This window comes from Heterodontus francisci, chromosome 1, assembly GCF_036365525.1.
Source record: "Heterodontus francisci isolate sHetFra1 chromosome 1, sHetFra1.hap1, whole genome shotgun sequence".
NCBI lineage: Eukaryota > Metazoa > Chordata > Chondrichthyes > Heterodontiformes > Heterodontidae > Heterodontus > Heterodontus francisci.
Window position 1 is genome coordinate 177,453,655 of NC_090371.1, and position 16,709 is coordinate 177,470,363.

A 16,709-nucleotide genomic window follows, 5' to 3' on the forward strand; every position below is an offset into this window, starting at 1 on the left:
CCCTGGTTGTTGGCTGTAGCGGTCTGCAGGCTTGGAGGATCCGCCAGATGCAGACGGTTTTCACTTGATGTTTTCCAGGGAGAGAGAGAGAGAGAGAGGGGGGAGCAGCAGCCTTCTCAGCTACTGTCCACTTGATTACGGCCTGTCTGCTTGTATGTGTAACAAAACTTCCAGTTTCTTCAGAGATGAACAGATGGTCATATGGTTCTCTCACTCCCCTTTGTTTTTAATGAGGTCCAAAGTCTAAAACCTAAAACTTCTCTTAGGTGGGGTTGGCAGTGTTTACTCCCTAGAGGGACGTTTCCATTTATGAATGCCTCGAGATGGTTTGGAATGTCCCGCTAAAGAGGGTGATCTGGCTAATCTACTCAGTTAGCCAAAGCATTGTTCTGGCTGGGCTTCTTGTTAGAATTCTTGTCTCCTGTCCCATCTCCTGGTATTTCAGATGTAAATGGCAGTGGCCATCTTGGCTGCTAGTTTTTTAAAAAGTTATTTGTAGGTTTTTTCCCATTAAAAGTCAAAGGTAAGTTTCCAGCTGATGAACTTAATATGTCCGATATGACATATACGTTTTTCCTGACAATATAAAAATAGAAAATGCTGGAAATACTCAGCAGGTCAGGCAGCATCTTTGGAGATTTAATGAGTAACCTTTAAAGTAGAGAGGGCTTGCCATGCTCCACAACACTTGAAAGCATTCCATTCGCACTGGGGAGAAGTTTGGACAGGTTAGAAAAATATATATCAAAAGGCTTGTTTTTATCAGATTGCTGTATGACAAAGAGAATTTAAATGCTACTAAATCTTAAGACCTTTTGCATTGCTGTATTTCAATTGGAACAAACCTCAATGAAGTCACTTTTTTTCCAAAAATATACTTTATTCATAACATTTGTAAAAATACATTACATAATTCAAATTTGATGACATAAAGTGTAACAGATCAGTTTCTTTCAAGGCAGTACATGATGCTCCTCACTACACTTGCCACTACAGGTTATATTTACAATGTACATTCCATGTAAAAGATTCTATGGTGCATGCAGCCCGAGGGGTTTTACATGGGTTCCAGCCCCTTGCTATACTATGGCGGGTCGGTCTTACCCAGTAGCCATTTCCCATTGAGCCTTTGTGGTGGCTGCCCCAAGCTTTAGTGCGTAGTCCTAGACCTTGGAATGTGCCATTCTGTAACGCCTGGTTATAGGCAGCTCTTTGCACTGGAAGACCAGCAGGTTTTGGGCAGACCAAAGTGCATCTTTCGCGAAGTTGACGGTTTTCCAGCAGCAGATGATGTTTATTTTGGTGTGTGTCACTAAGAACAGCTCGCAGAGAACTGAGTCCTGCATTACGGATATGCTCGAGATGAAGCTCAACAAAAGCCTCAACATCTCTTTCCAGGCCTGCTTTGCAAAGACACATTCCAGAAGGAAATGGGCGATGGTTTCTGCCCCACCGCATTGGAAAATGTCATCAAACCAGATAGGGATATGACCCCGCTGGCATCACTATGATACCTGGGGTTGGCACGAGAAAGACTGGTGAGTGATCAAGGTCCAGCTGACGGAGGTTAGATGGGAGCAGGTGCCTCTGATATAAAAGCAAAATACTGCGGATGCTGGAAATCTGAAATAAAAACATGAAATGCTGGAACCACTCAGCAGGTCTGGCAGCATCTGTGGAAAGAGAAGCAGAGTTAACGTTTCGGGTCAGTGACCCTTCTTTGAAGGGTGACTCTGATATTGGATGGAAGAGCCAGGATGAACTGCGGCAGATACAACCTGCTGGACAGTTGCAGGCCCGAGGAGCACAGCGGGGGTCTGCAAGGAAGAGGAAGGTGCTTCCCAAGACATCGGGTGCACAGTCCCAGAGTCAGCTGCCTGCAAATGACAGAGCGCCAGTGCCGTAGCATGCCGTAGATGGTCTCAGTCCTGTGTGCTCTGATCCACAATGCCCTGAGGACTCACGGCCCCCATGGCAGTCCCCTACCTGCTACCATCAAAGTCCTAGGTGCTCTGAACTTCTATGCAACCGGGTCGTTCCAGGGATCAGCCTTGGACCTAGGTGACAACTTGCAGTTGACATCTCATTAGGCCATCAGGCAGATCATGGAGGGCAGGGACCACACCCACTTTGACACAAATGGGCCTGAGCTGGCACAGAGGGCAGTTGGTTCAGCTTCCATCACTGTGTTCCCCCAGCTGCAGGGCATCATCAATTATACCCATGTGGCCATCAAGGCACCCAGCGCCTGGCCAGGAAGGGCTTCCACTCCCTCAAAGTTCAAATGGTCCACTACTATAACAAGAGCTTTCTCCATGTTTGCGCTCAATTTCCTGGCAGCTGCCATGACTTCTTCATCCTCTGCAAGTCCAGGCTGCCTCAGATCTTCACTCCATCCACCAAACTGTGTGGATATATCCAACGGGACAAGGGAAATCCCTTGAAAAGATGCCTAATGACCCCTCTATGGGAGCCCCAGGCAGAGGCACAGAAGTGAAACAACCAATGCACTGAAAGCCAACAATTGAGCAGACCCTCGGGTATCTGAAGATGGGATTCTGGTGCCTGGATCGGTCGGGTGGAGCCCTCCTGCAAGGGTTTCAGCCATTCTGGTGGTCTGCTGCACTCTCCATAACATGGCCCTCCAGAGAGGTGTGGTCCTTGACAGTGAGGCCTTGGAAGGAGACAGCTCATCAGGGGAGTAAGAGGAGAAAGAGTGGGCAGAGAAGGGTAACACTGAACAGAGAGGTGCCCCTCCTGCATAAGGAGGTGGCCTCCTCCTGCCACCCTCTGGGAAGAAGGTCTCCCTCCTCTCCTTCGCGACATTCGATCTAGGTGGGCATCAATGAAGTGAGGGTCTGCCCTGCACCTGGTGCTGAACCTCCAGCTACCCTGTGACAGCTTGCTTCCCTCTGGTGCTGTAGAAGGCAGATCTGTCCCTCAGGACAACCAGCAGCCTCAGTGATGGCTGCTGTGGAAGTCCACATGAGCCCCACACTTGATCTGACCAACTGCCATTTTGAATCCCACTAGCTCAAAGACAGCAAACCTCTCTCCATACCAAGTAAGGCTTTCCCACTTGAAAATTGCAATCTGAATCAACTTCCCAGGGGTGGCAGGTTTCAAATCAAAAACCACATCAAGCTTCTGTTTCCCGCCTCCACTTTGACAATGCAGCCCTTGGTGGTTGCATACCAAGGGTCTACGCACAGCTTGATGCAGCCACACGCAAAGTTGGTTATCAGGACGAGGGCGATGTACGGTACCTTTTCTTTTTTCCCCTTTTATCTAGAGGTTTGAATATCGTATCCATTTTCGAACTCCAGATAAAGAAGAAGATGGCTCGAGTGACCGCCACAGCACAGGAACAGGGTATGGGTCAGACCTGTACCATGTACAGCAACACAGAGACTGCCTTGCACTTGATGACCAGGTTCTTAGCTGCAATGGAGAGGGAGCGTCAATCCCATATGCCCAGTTTCTGTTTCACCATGCCTACTGATGTTTGTGTAAAGCAGCTGGATTCAATTGCAGATTTCCCCCCCCCAGACCCCATTTTGGAGAGCACATCCATCATGTAGGTGTGTGATATTCTGTCAAAGGCCTTCACCAAGCTGATGAGACAGGTGTTCACCTCCTGGTCCCATACATAGGCGATCCTATCCCTGAGCAGCGCAAGGCTACAAGAGGTCTTCCTGCCAGGTACGGTCAAGTCTGATCGGCTTCAATTACCAGCTCCAGAGCAGACTTGACCCAATTGGCGATGACCTTGGACAGAATTTTGTATTTCACATTAAGCAGTGAAATGGGCCACCAATTTCTGATTTCCTTCCTCTCCCCCTTGTAGACGGGGGTGGTGATGACTTTCCTCATTGTCAGGCAAACCCCCCCACTAGCCAAGATTGAGGCACACAGGATTTCGCCACATAAAGATGAAAGCTTAAAATTGCAAGTCCCTGACCAGAAAGACATTTCCATGGTAACCAACAGTTTTGGAAAAAGGGACAAAGGGCCATGCCCTGACTCATTCAGCCAACAATAAACTTTTGATTACCAGACGTTGAAGGTGGGGGAGCTAGCATTCCAGAGACTGCTAAGGTACAATCCACAAACCTCGCAGGAGAGACTATTCCATATAAGAAGTTAGTCACATTACTAACCTGTTGGGCACCCTGGGAGGTTTTTTGAATTTGAACTCCCAGCAAAGGATTTGAAGAGACAAAGCCGTGTAATGATAGAGTAAAGATCTCTCCTGGAACTGAAGCAAGAATTACAGCCTCTCTTGTCTGCCTGCTTCCATCTCCTTCCCATGGAACTGAATCTTGTGAAAACACGTGAAACTCAAAGAGAGAAAGGTTTCCTACGTGAACAAGGTTCTAAGAAGACTACTGAGCTTCAACGAAAAGCAAGACTACTTACAAAAGACTACAGTGAGTGCAAAGCACCGTAACAAGATATTGCCTCAAACATCTCCTAACTATGTTTTCTTCTTCTCTTTTCAGTCCCTATCTGCATGTGATATCGCGTGTGCATGCTAGCAGGTGTGCATCGTATATCCGTAGGCGTGAACCGTATTAGAGTTTACATTTTAAGTTTTAATAACATTTCATCTATCTTCTTTAAACCTGAGAAAGCCTGTGTAATTGGTTTCTTTGTCTTATAATTGGAAAACTGTGAACAAGGATTCACAAAAAGGGGAGCTCAAAACACAGTATGTTAAAAATTAAACCCTGTTACAATAAGACTAGGTGAAGATAGTAACAGACCCCTAGACACAGTCGCACCTGGACGTAACATCATGGATTCTGACATGCTGCCAACCGGAAGCATACTCTTGGACACTTCCAGTGGATCTGGGCCGATCCAGTCCCACAGAGTCGAATGCAACTCGACCAGTTCCTCGGCAATGTGGCCAGACTCATCCTTCGCAATACCGGGAACAGATAGAACTTCAGCACGTAGTTGCACTTGGTGTTTGTGTACTGGGGTTCTACGCACAGCTTGAGGCAGCCACACACAAAGGTGGCCATCAGGATGAGGGCAACGTTGGGCACGTTTTTTCCCTCTTTAGAGGTTTGAACATCGTATCCCTCTGGACATGGTCCATTTTGGATCTCCAGATAAAGCGGAAGATGGCTCGGGTGTCCGCCACAGCGCAGGATTGGGCTATGGGCCAGACCTGCGCCACGTACAGTAAAAATGTGAGCTCCTTGCGCTTGATGACTAGGTTCTTACCCACAATGGAGAGAGAACGCTGCTCCCACATGCTCAGTTTATGGTGTACCCAGGCCCCTCGGTATAAATCATTACAAATATGCAACATTGCAGGTGTTCCGTCTTCCTCGTTGTAATATCATCAGTGCCAGGAAGCTACTGCCGTACATAAAAGTCATAGAGCCCAAAATGTGACTTTTTTTTTGTCCGTTCATGGGATGTGGGAGTCTCTGGCTAGGCCAGCATTTTTTGCCCATCCCTAATTGCCCTTGAGAAGGTGGTGGTGAGCTTGCTTCTTGAATCACTGGGGTAGGGACACCAAGAGCTGTTAGGAAGGGAGTTCCAGGATTTTGACCCAGCGACAGTGAAGGGATGGCGATATAGTTCCAATTCAGGATGGTGTATGGCTTGGAGGGGAACTTGCAGGTGGTGGTGTTCCCATGCATCTGCTGCCCTTGTCCTTTTAGGTGGTCGAGATCGCGGGTTTGGAAGGTGCTGTCTAAGGAGCCTTGGTGCGTTGCTGCTGTGCATCTTGTAGGTGGTACACACTGCTGCCACTGTGCTTCGGTAGTGGAGAGACTGAATGTTTATGGATGAGGTGCCAATCAAGGGCTGCTTTGTCCTGGATGGTGTCGAGCGTCTTGAGTGTTGTTGGAGCTGCACCCATCCAGGCAAGTGGACGGTATTCCAACACAGTTCTGACTTGTGCCTTGTAGATGGTGGACAGGCTTTGGGGAGTCAGGAGGCGAGTTACTCGCCACAGGATTCCTAGCCTCTGACCTGCTCTTATAGCCACGGTATTTATATGGCTACTCCAGTTCAGTTTCTGGTCAATGGTAGCCCCTAGGATGTTGATAGTAGGAGATTCAGCGATCATAATGCCATTGAACATCAAGGGGAGATGGTTCCATTCACTTTTGCTGGAAATGGTCATTGCCTGGCACTTGTGTTGCGCGAATGTTACTTGCCACTTATCAGCCCAAGCCTGGATATTGTCCAGGTCTTGCTGAATTTCTGCACAGACTGCTTCAGTAACCGAGGAGTTGTGAATGGTGCTGAACATTGTGCAATCATCAGCGAACATCCCCACTTCTGATCATATGATTGAAGGAGATTGATGAAGCAGCTAAAGATGAATGGGCCTAGGACACTACCCTGAGGAACTCCTGCAATGATGTCCTGGAGCTCAGATGATTGACCTCCAACAACCACAACCATCTTCCTTTCCATACCTTCCTTTAGGTATGACTCCAACCAGCGGAGGGTTTTCCCCCTGATTCCCATAGACTCCAGTTTTGCTGGGGCTCCTTGATGCCATACTCGGTCAAATGCTGCCTTGATGTAACTCTCACCTCACCTCTGGAGTTCAGCTCTTTTGTCCATGTTTGAACCAAGGCTGTAATGAGGTCAGGAGCTGAGTGGCCCTGGCAGAATCCAAACTGAGCCTCACTGAATAGGTCATTGCGAAGCAAGTGCTGCTTGATAGCACTGTTGAAAACATCTCATATCACTTTACTGATGATTGAGAGTAGACTGATGGGGCGGTAATTGGCCGGGTTGGACTTGTCCTACTTTTTGTGGACAGGACATAAGCAGGCAATTTTCCACATTGACGGGTAGATGCCAGTGTTGTAGCTGTACTGGAGCAGCTTGGCTAGGGGTGCAGCAAGTTCGGGAGCACAGGTCTTCAGTACTATTGCCAGAATGTTGTCAGGGCCCATAGCCTTTGCAGTATCCAGTGCCTTCAGTCGTTTCTTGATATCACGCAGAGTGAATCACATTGGCTGAAGTGTGGCATCTGTGATACTGGGAACTTCAGGAGGAGGCCAAGATGGAGCATCCACTCAGCACTTCAGGCTGAGGATTTTTGCAAATGCTTCAGCCTTATCTTTTGCACTGATGTGCTGGGCTCCCCCATCACTGAGGATGGGGATATTTACGGAACCACCTCCTCCAGTTAGTTGTTTAATTGTCCACCACCATTCCTGACTGGATGTGGCAGAACTGCAGAGCTTAGTTCTGATCCGTTGGTTAGGGAATCGCTGAGCTCTGTCTATCGCATACTGCTTATGCTATTTAGCATGCAAGTAGTCCTGGGTTGTAACTTCACCAGGTTGACACCTCATTTTGAAGTATGCCTGGTGCTGCTCCTGGCATGCCCTCCTGTATTCTTCATTGAACCAGTGGTGGTCCCCTAGCTTGATGGTAATGGTAGAGTGGATGATGAGGTCGGGCCATGAGGTTACAGATTGTAGTTCAGTACAATTCTGCTGCTGATGATGGCCCACAGCGCCTCATGGATGCACAGGTTTGCATTGCTAGATCTGTTTGAAATCTATCCAATTTCGCACGGTGGTCGTGCCACACAACACGATGGAGGGTATTCTCAATGTGAAGACGAGACTTCGTCTGCACAAGGACTGTGCAGTGGTCACTCCTACCAATACTGTCATGGACAGATGCATCTGCGGCAGGCAGATTGGTGAGGATGAGGTCAAGTATGTTTTTCCCTCTTGCTCGTTCCCTCACCACCTGCCGCAGACCCAGTCGAGCAGCTATGTCCTTTCGGACCCGGCCAGCTCGGTCAGTAGTGGTACTACCGAGCCCCTCTTGGTGATAGACATTGAAGTCTCCCACCCAGAGTACATTCTGTGCCCTTGCCACCCTCAGTATTTCCTCCAAGTGCTATTCAACATTGTGGAGTACTGATTCATCAGCTGAGGGGGGGTGGTGCGGTGGTAGGTGGTAATCAGCAGGAGGTTTCCTTGCCCATGTTTGCTCTGATGCCATGCGACTTCATGGGGTCTAGAGTTGGTGTTGAGGACTCCCAGGGCAACTCCCTCCCGACTGTGCACAACTGTGTTGCCACCTCTGCTGGGTCTGTCCTGCCGGTGGGACAGAACATACCTTGGGATGGTGATGGTGTGATGAAACATCGGTATAATCGGCTTAATTAGGTAGAATTTAGATATAATTAATATATTATACCTTTTAGAATTAAATATTGAATTTATTTGAATTTAGTTGGTCAGATTTCAAGACTCACTGAGATTCCCCTTTAAGAAGGTAGAGTTACAAATTCCAAGGTGTTCCAAGGTTTCAGTTACAATGGAATTAGAACACGACACACATTGAAACATCACTTGTGATGTTAGTAAGAGGTATTGGGGAGGGTTTAAATTAACTTGGCAAGGGTGAGGGAACCAGGAGATAATACAAGAGAGAAACACCAAGGTTCATGGAAAGTTGGAAGAGACAGAGAGCACTAGAATAGGAAATAGCAAAGTATTAGGTGGGATCAGAGTGAGAGTGTTAGACTGTATGAGAGAAGGGAGTGGTTCCATATTAGATGGGAATGGACTGAGAAGGAGAAAGGATTACAATGCATGTGTGTAAATGCACAAAGTGTGGTGAATAAGACTGGTGAGCTACAAGCACAAATAGCAGTATGGGAGTATGATGTAGTGGCAATAACGAAACGTGGCTTAAAAATAGCGAAGACTGGGCACTTAATATACAAGGATATAAAGTGTTCAGAAAAGATAGAGAAGGGAAAAAGGCAGTCCTGATTCGGGAAGGCATTGCAGTGATGGAAAAGGAGGAATCCTTGAAGGAGCAAGGACAGAATTCATTTAGTTTGAGTTCAGGAGCAATAGGGTATCATCACTACTCGGGGTATTCAATCGGTCTCCAAATAGAGAGAGATAGAGGAGCAAATCTGCAGGGAAATCACAGAGATGTGCAAGAACTATAGAGTGGTGATATTGGGGGACTTTAATTACCCAAATATTGATTGGGATAATTTTAGAATAAAGGGTGAGGAGGAGGAATTTCTAAAACGTGTTCAGGAGAACTTCCTTGATCAATATGTTCTCAGCCCAACTGGAAAAGAAGCATTGTTGGATCTGGTGCTGGAAAATGAGGTGGGCCAAGTGGACCAAGTGGACCAAGTGTCTGTGAGGGAGCACTTGGGTAAGAGTGATCATCGTATCATAAGGTTTAGACTAGTAATGCAGAAAAGCAAGGAACAAATAAGGTAGAATGTCTAGATTGGAAGAGGGCTAATTTCAAAGCAATGAGAAAGGAACAATGGGTTATCTTTAAGGAAGAAATGATTCAGGTACAGGCCAGGAACATTCCATTAAGGGTGAAAGGTAGGGGAACCGAGAACAGAGCTCCTTGGTTGACGAAGGAGATAGAGATGATGATGAAACTAAAATAGAGGCTGTATGATGCATGTCAGGTGAACACATCAGTGAGAACCAGGCCATATACAATAAGTTGAGAGGGGAGGTGAAGAGGAAAATAAGACTGGCAAAAAGAGAATATGAAAATAGAATGGCAGTCAACATAAAAGGGAACCCAAAGACCTTCTACTGGCATATAAATAGTAAGTGAGTAGTAATTGGAGGGTTGGGACCTATTAGGGACAGAGAGGGTAATATATGTTTAGAGGTGCAGGGCAAGGCTAATAGACATAAAATGTAGTTTGTATCAGTGTTCACTAAGGAAATGGAGGCTGACAAAATATCAGGAGAAGCAGAGAGGTAGAGGCAATGGATAGGATAAAAGTTGAGAGGGGGGAAGTACTAAAAAGGCTGGCTATGGTTAGGGTAGATAAGTCACCTGGTCCAGACGGCTTGCATCCCAAGTTGCTAAAGAAAGTGGGGATGGAGATAGGGGATGGGCTTGCCATAATCTTCCAATCTTTCCTGGATACAGGGAAGATGCCAGAGGTTTGGAGAGTGGCAAATGTGACACCCTTATTCAAGAGATGGTATAAGGACAGTCCTAGCAACTACAAGCCTGTTAAACATCACTGGTGGATAAGGTTTTAGAAACTATAATCAGGGAAAATATCAACGGACTCTTCGAGAGGTTCGAGTTAATTAAGGATAGCCAGCAAGGATTTGTAAAAGGCAGATCATGCTTGACAAATCTAACTGAATTTTTTGATGTAACAGAGAAGGTTGGTGACTGGAATGCAGTGGATGTTGGTTACATTCATTTTAAGAAAGCATTTCATAAGGTACCACATAAAAGGTTGGTTAAGAAAATTGAGGCTCATGGAATAGGAGGGTCAGTATCCAATTGGATGAAAGAAATAGCTTATAGACAGAAAACAGCGAATCATAGTAAATGGTTGCTTTTCAGACTGGAAGTTAGTGGACAGTGGTGTTCCCCAAGGGTCAGTGCTGGGACCACTATTTTTTTGATAAATATAAATGACTTGGATTTTGGAATACAGAGCAGAATCTCAAAATTTGCTGATAACATCAAACTTGGAGGTGCGACAAACAGTGAAGATATGAACTGCCTGCAACAGGAGATAGACAGGCGAGCAGACGGAATTAATACTGACAAATGTGAGGTGATGCATTTTGGCAGAAGAAATGGGGTGAGGCAATGTATACTTAATGGCACAGTTCTAAAGGGCGTGCAGGAACAGAGGGACCTGGGGGTTCATGTACAGCGATCTTTGAAGGTGGTGGGACATATTGAGAGAGTGGTTAGTAAAGCATATGGGATCTTGGGATTCATAAATAGAGGCATTGAGTACAAAATGGGGAAGTTATGCAAAACCTTTACAAAACCCCAAAATTAGGCCCCAACTGGAGTATTGAATCTGGTCACCACATTTGAGGAAGAATGTGAGGGTCCTTGAGAGGGTGCAGAGGAGATTTACCAGAATGGTTCCAGGGATGGAGAATTTCAGTTACAAGGTTAGGTTGGAAAATCTGGGGTTGTTCTCCTTAGAACAAATGTGATTGAGGGGAGATTTAAAAGAAGTGTACAAGATTATGACAGGTTTAGATAAGTTAGACAAGGAAAATGGTACAAGGACAAGGGGACACAGACTGAAAGTTTTGGGCAAAAGATGCAGGGAGAATATGAGGAAGCATTTTTTTTGCAGCAGGTGGCAATGAGCTGGAATAAAAACAAGAAATGCTGGAACCACTCAGCAGGTCTGGCAGCATCTGTGGAAAGAGAAGCAGAGTTAACGTTTCGGGTCAGTGATCCTTCTTCGGAACTCCAGGTAACGACCTGGAACTTGCTGCTCACAAGGGTGGTGGAAGCGGAGACAATCACTGACTTCAAGAGGAAGTTGGATGACCACTTGCGAGAAATAGAATTTCAGAGCTATGGGGATCGAGCCAGGGGGTGGGACTGACAGCTTAGCTTCGTGGATAGCTGGCATGGACTCAATGGGCTGAACGGCCTCCTTCTGTGCCATAACTCTATAATTCTCAATATTCATTTGGTTATGAAAAGAAATACCCACCAGATGCCAATACTGTGGTATCATTATTCAAGAAGGATAGTAGGGATAAACCAGGTAATTACAGGCCAGTGAGTCTAACATCAGTGGTGGGAAACTACTGGAAAAGATTCTGAGGGACAGGATTAATCTCCACTTGGAGAGGCAGGGATTAATCAAGGATAGTCAGGTGGAAATCATGTCTAACAAATTTGACTGAAATTTTAGAGGAGGTGACTAGGTGTGTAGATGAGGGTAAAGCAGATGATGTAGTCCACATGGACTTCAGTGAGGCTTTTGATATGGTCTCACATGGGAGATTGGACAAGAAGGTAAAGGGCCCATGGGATCCAGGGCAATTTGGCAAATTGGATCCAAAATTGGCTTAGTGGCAGGAGGCAGAAGGTGATGGTCGAGGGTTGCTTTTGCGATTGGAAGACTGTGACCAGTGGTGTATTGCAGGGATCGGTGCTAGCACCCTTACTATTTGTAGTGTACGTTAATGATTTAGATGTGAATATAAGAGGTATGATCAGTAAGTTCACAGATGACACAAAAATTGGTGGTGTCGTAAATAGTGAGGAGGAAAGCCTTAGCTTACAGACGATATAGATGGGCTAGTAAGATGGGCAGAGCAGTGGCAAATAGAATTTAATCCTGAGAAGTCTGAGGTGATGCATTTTGGGAGGACGAACAAGACAAGGGAATGTACAGTGGATGGTAAGACCCTAGGAAGTACAGAAGGTGAGAGAGACCTTGGTGTACTTGTCCATAGATCATTGAAGGCAGCAGCACAGGTAGATAAGGTGGTTAGGAAGGCATATGGGATACTTGCCTTTATTAGCCAAGGCATAGAATATAAGAGCAGGGAGGTTATGATGGAGCTGTATAAAACACTAGCTAGGCCACAGCTGGAGTACTGGGTACAGTTCTGGTCACTGCACTATAGGAAGGATGTGATTACACTGGAGAGGGTGCAGATGAGATTCACACGGATGTTGCCTGGGCTGGAGCATTTCAGCTATGAAGAGAGACTGGATAGGCTCGGGTTGTTTTCCTTAGGGTAGAGAAGGCTGACGGGGGACCTGACTGAGGTATACAAAATTATGAGGGGCATTGATAGGTTAGATAGGAAGAAACTTTTTCCCTTAGCAGAGGGGTCAATAACCAGGGGGCATAGATTTAAGGTAAGGGGCAGGAAGTTTAGAGGGGATTTGAGGAAAAAAAATTTCACCCAGAGGGTGGTTGGAATCTGGAACCACTGCCTGAAGGGGTGGTAGAGGCAGGAACCCTCACAACATTTAAGAAGTATTTAGATGAACATGTGAAACGCCATAGCATACAAGGCTACGGGCCAAGTGCTGGAAAATGGGATTAGAATAGATAAGTGCTTGATGGCTGGCACGGACACGATGGTCCGAAGGGCTTGTTTCTATGCTGTATGACTCTATGACTTGCTGGCAAAACTATATTATATATTTGTGTAGAATGTTGCGAATGTTACAGGAGCACAATTAATTATTTCAATATTTAGTGAGTGTTGTTTTGTACAACACATGATTCCACAAATAGCAGTAAAATGAATGACCATTTAATCTGTTTCTGGTGATGTAGGATGAGAGAGGAACATTGCCAAGAACTCCCTGAACTTCTCTGATTGTGCCATTGTATATTTTAAGTCCACCTGTACAGGCAGACAGATTAGCATCTCATCCAGATAGCACCCACTGACAATGAACTTAAATGTCAGCCTTGACTGTGTACTCAAGTCCTACAGTGGGCTACTTAACATGTAACTAATAGTTTATTTATGCAGTCTTATTACAAATTCTGTGAAGGCATTTAAAAGAGCAGAGTTTAACTATCTCTTGAACTAATGAAAGATAGTACTGCCTGTGGTGAATTTCAAATTATCAGAAAAGGAATAAGAGCGTAAAGACACAATAAATAGGAGTAAGAGTAGGCCAGTCAGCTCTTCAAACCTGCTCTGCCATTCAGTAATATCATGGCTTATCTACTACCTCAACTCCACCTTTCTGAAATTTCCCCTTATTCCTTAATTCCCTTGGTGCCCAAAAATCTAATGATCTGTCTTGAATATACGACTGAGCAACCACTGCTCTGAGGTGGAGAATTCCAAAAATTCTCAACCATTTGAGTGAAGAAACTTTTCTTCATCTCAGTCCTAAATGGCTGACCCCTTCTTCTGCAACTATGACCTCTAGTTCTAGACTCTACAGCCAGGAGAATCATCCTTGCAACATCTACCCCATCAAGCCCCTTAAGAATTGTATCTCTTTCAATTAGATCATCTCTCATTCTTCTAAATTCTGCAGATTATAGGCATAGTCTACTCAATCTCTCCTCATAGGACAAACCTCTCATCCCAGGAATCAGTTGAGCAAACCTTCACTGCACTCCCTCCAAGACAAGTATATATATTCCTTTGGTAACAAGACCAAAACTGTACACAGGACTCCAGGTGTGGTCTCACAAATTACTAATGATAGTAAGACTTCTTTACTCTTATAATCTAATCCTTTTATAATAAAGGCTAACATACCATTTGTCTTCCAAATCGTTTGCTGTGCCTGCATGTTAACTTTGTGATTTGTGGAAGAGGACTCCCAGATCCCTCTAAAAACCAATATTTCCCATCTCTCCCCATTTAAAAATATTTTGCTTTCCTATTTTTCTTACCAAAGTGGATAACTTCACACTTCCCCACATTATATTCCATCTGCCATATTTTTGTCCACTCACTCAATGTGTCCATATCCTTTTGCAGCCTCCTTGTGTCCTCCTCACAGTTTACTTTCCCACCTAACTTTGGGTCGTCAGCAAATTTGGATATATTACACTCAGTCTCCTCACCTAAGTCATGGATATACATTGTAATTAGCTGAGGCCCAAGTACTGATCCTTGTGGTATCCTACTAGTTACAGCCTGTCAACCCAAACATGAACCAGTTCTTCCAACTCTATGTTTTCTGTCCAGCAGCCAAACATCAATCCAAGCTAATATATAACCTCCAATCCCATGAGCACTAATTTTGTTTAATAACCTCTTGTGTGGCACCTTATCAAATGCTTTCTGAAAATCCAAATACACTACACCCACTAGTTCCCCCTTATCTATCCTGCTAGTTACAATGCCAAAATATTTATAATTAAAATTTAAAAAATAGATTCAGCAGCCTGGCCACCATTGTTGAGAAGGAATCCCTCCAGCTTGTGGCTGCAACTGAAGTCAAACAGGTGGGGTGGGGGGGAAGGTTTCTAAGCCTGCATGGTGCATTGGCCCCCTGGCCTGTAGCCAGGAGGCCACCTCCAGACAGCTTCCCTGCTCCCTGACACCTCTGGGGACCTGGAGGCTGACTGAAAATTCCAGAGGGCCTTTAAGTAGTTGAATCAGTAACTGCCGTTTGCGGGTAGGTAGCCATGCCGCCGCACCAGACCCCCCACCCCGCCTCCGGGAAAATGGCTCGGGACGGGATGGAGCCGGGGAACTGGCATGCCAATCGGCATGCAAAATTCCGCATCAACCCGCCTCCATGCCCGCCCCTTTCAGAGCCTAAAAATTCAGCACTGGGTATTCTGCAGAAAGTGTCTCTTGTCTTAACTCCCCATTGTCTTTCCACCACTTACAAAGCATGAATCAAGAGTGTGATGGATTACACTCCACTTGCCTGAATGGGCTCTGCCGCAACAACACTAAAGAATCTGGACACTGTCTAAGATAAAACAGTCCAATTGATTGGCACCCTAGCCACCAGTTCAACAACAACAATTGATATTTACATAGAGCTTTACTTCACTTCACAGGAGCATTATAAAGTAAAATTAGACACTGAGCTGCATAGGGTGGTACTGGGCAAATGGCCAAAAGCTTGATCAAAGAGGTAGGTTCTAAAGCATCTTAAAGGAAGACAGAGAGGTAGCGAGTCAAGAGGTTTAGGGAGGGAATTCCAGAGTTTAGGACCTAGGCAGCTGAAGACACAGCCACCAACAGAGATATTTTTGTGGGAAATGAGGATGCAGGAAGTGTACAGTCAGTTGCAAGATCAGAAAGATGATAGTGAAGTTGGAGGACACCATAAAATCCAGAAGCAGCGGAGGTTTGTACTTAGTCCCAGGCCAGGTACAGACTGAAGCTGAAAACACAGTATACCCAGTGGCGATTCACAGCCTCAGCAGGAGATTGAAGTCTCTAGGTCACAACAGTGGTGGTGAAAGGGCTATAAACTGATCACAGTTACTTTAAACTTCGTAAAAGAGTAGCAAATCAGAGACAGAAGCTGGTTGATGTGAAGAGAAATCTAGGAATTTGAAGCCAAGTTTGAGAGAAAATCTGGATCTAAATTTTTTCCAAATCTTTTGCACAGCTCACAGAACAAAACAAGAGCAGCACATCACAGACAGAAGTAGAGTCTTATGGTTTATTACAATGTAGTCCAGTGCAGAAATGTGGTCTTGATATCAAGTTTGAGAGAAATTCCAGGTCCAGGTCTTTTCCAGATCTTTATATGAACTCACAAGGTAAGGTCAGGGATGGGGTTTAAACTAAAGGGCAGAAATTTTTTAAATTATTAGTTAACTTGAAATTTGGGCTAAGCTGCACCCACCGTTAAAATCAGGGGAACTTAAAAGGCTGAAGAGAGGATTTAGGGGATAAAAAGGCAACAGATGCCAAGGATGGATGTGCACAGTGAGGAATTCCCTAGGGAACTGACTGCCCAGAACCCACCTTGAACTTCCAGTGCTTTCACCACCTGCATACTGTGACTGCAGTTGCAGATAGTCACCACGATTTCTTCAGCAGTAACACCCAATCCTGTGACATCCACCACCTTGAAAGACAAGGGCAGCAAGCACATGGGAACACCATCACTTCCAAGTTCCCCTCCAAATCACACACCATCATCTCTTGACATCTATCTCCATTCCTTCATCATCACTAGATCAAATGCCTGAAACTCCCTACCTAACAGCATTGTGGGATGATCTTCACCATACCGATTGCATAAGTTCAAGAGGAAGACCCATCATCACCTTTACAAGGGAAACTAGGAATATGCAATAAATGCTAAAAAAAATTAAATTGCGGTCCTACACCATTTGTAGAAACCTAACAAAAAGTTGGTGTTCTACTGGCAGAAGCATGCACTCTGCTCAGTGGAACTTAGCGTCAAACAACTAGATCAGTCGTCCTTAAAAGGCGCTAATGCAGACCACT

At 45.4% G+C, this 16,709-nt stretch overlaps 1 protein-coding gene across 1 annotated transcript in view; it reads right to left on the reverse strand.

Annotated features, from left to right (window-relative positions):
- The window catches only part of cfap299 (cilia and flagella associated protein 299), a 947,170-nt gene that overhangs the window by 769,124 nt on the left and 161,337 nt on the right, over nucleotides 1-16,709 (reverse strand). The gene's annotated exons all lie outside the window — the stretch shown is intronic.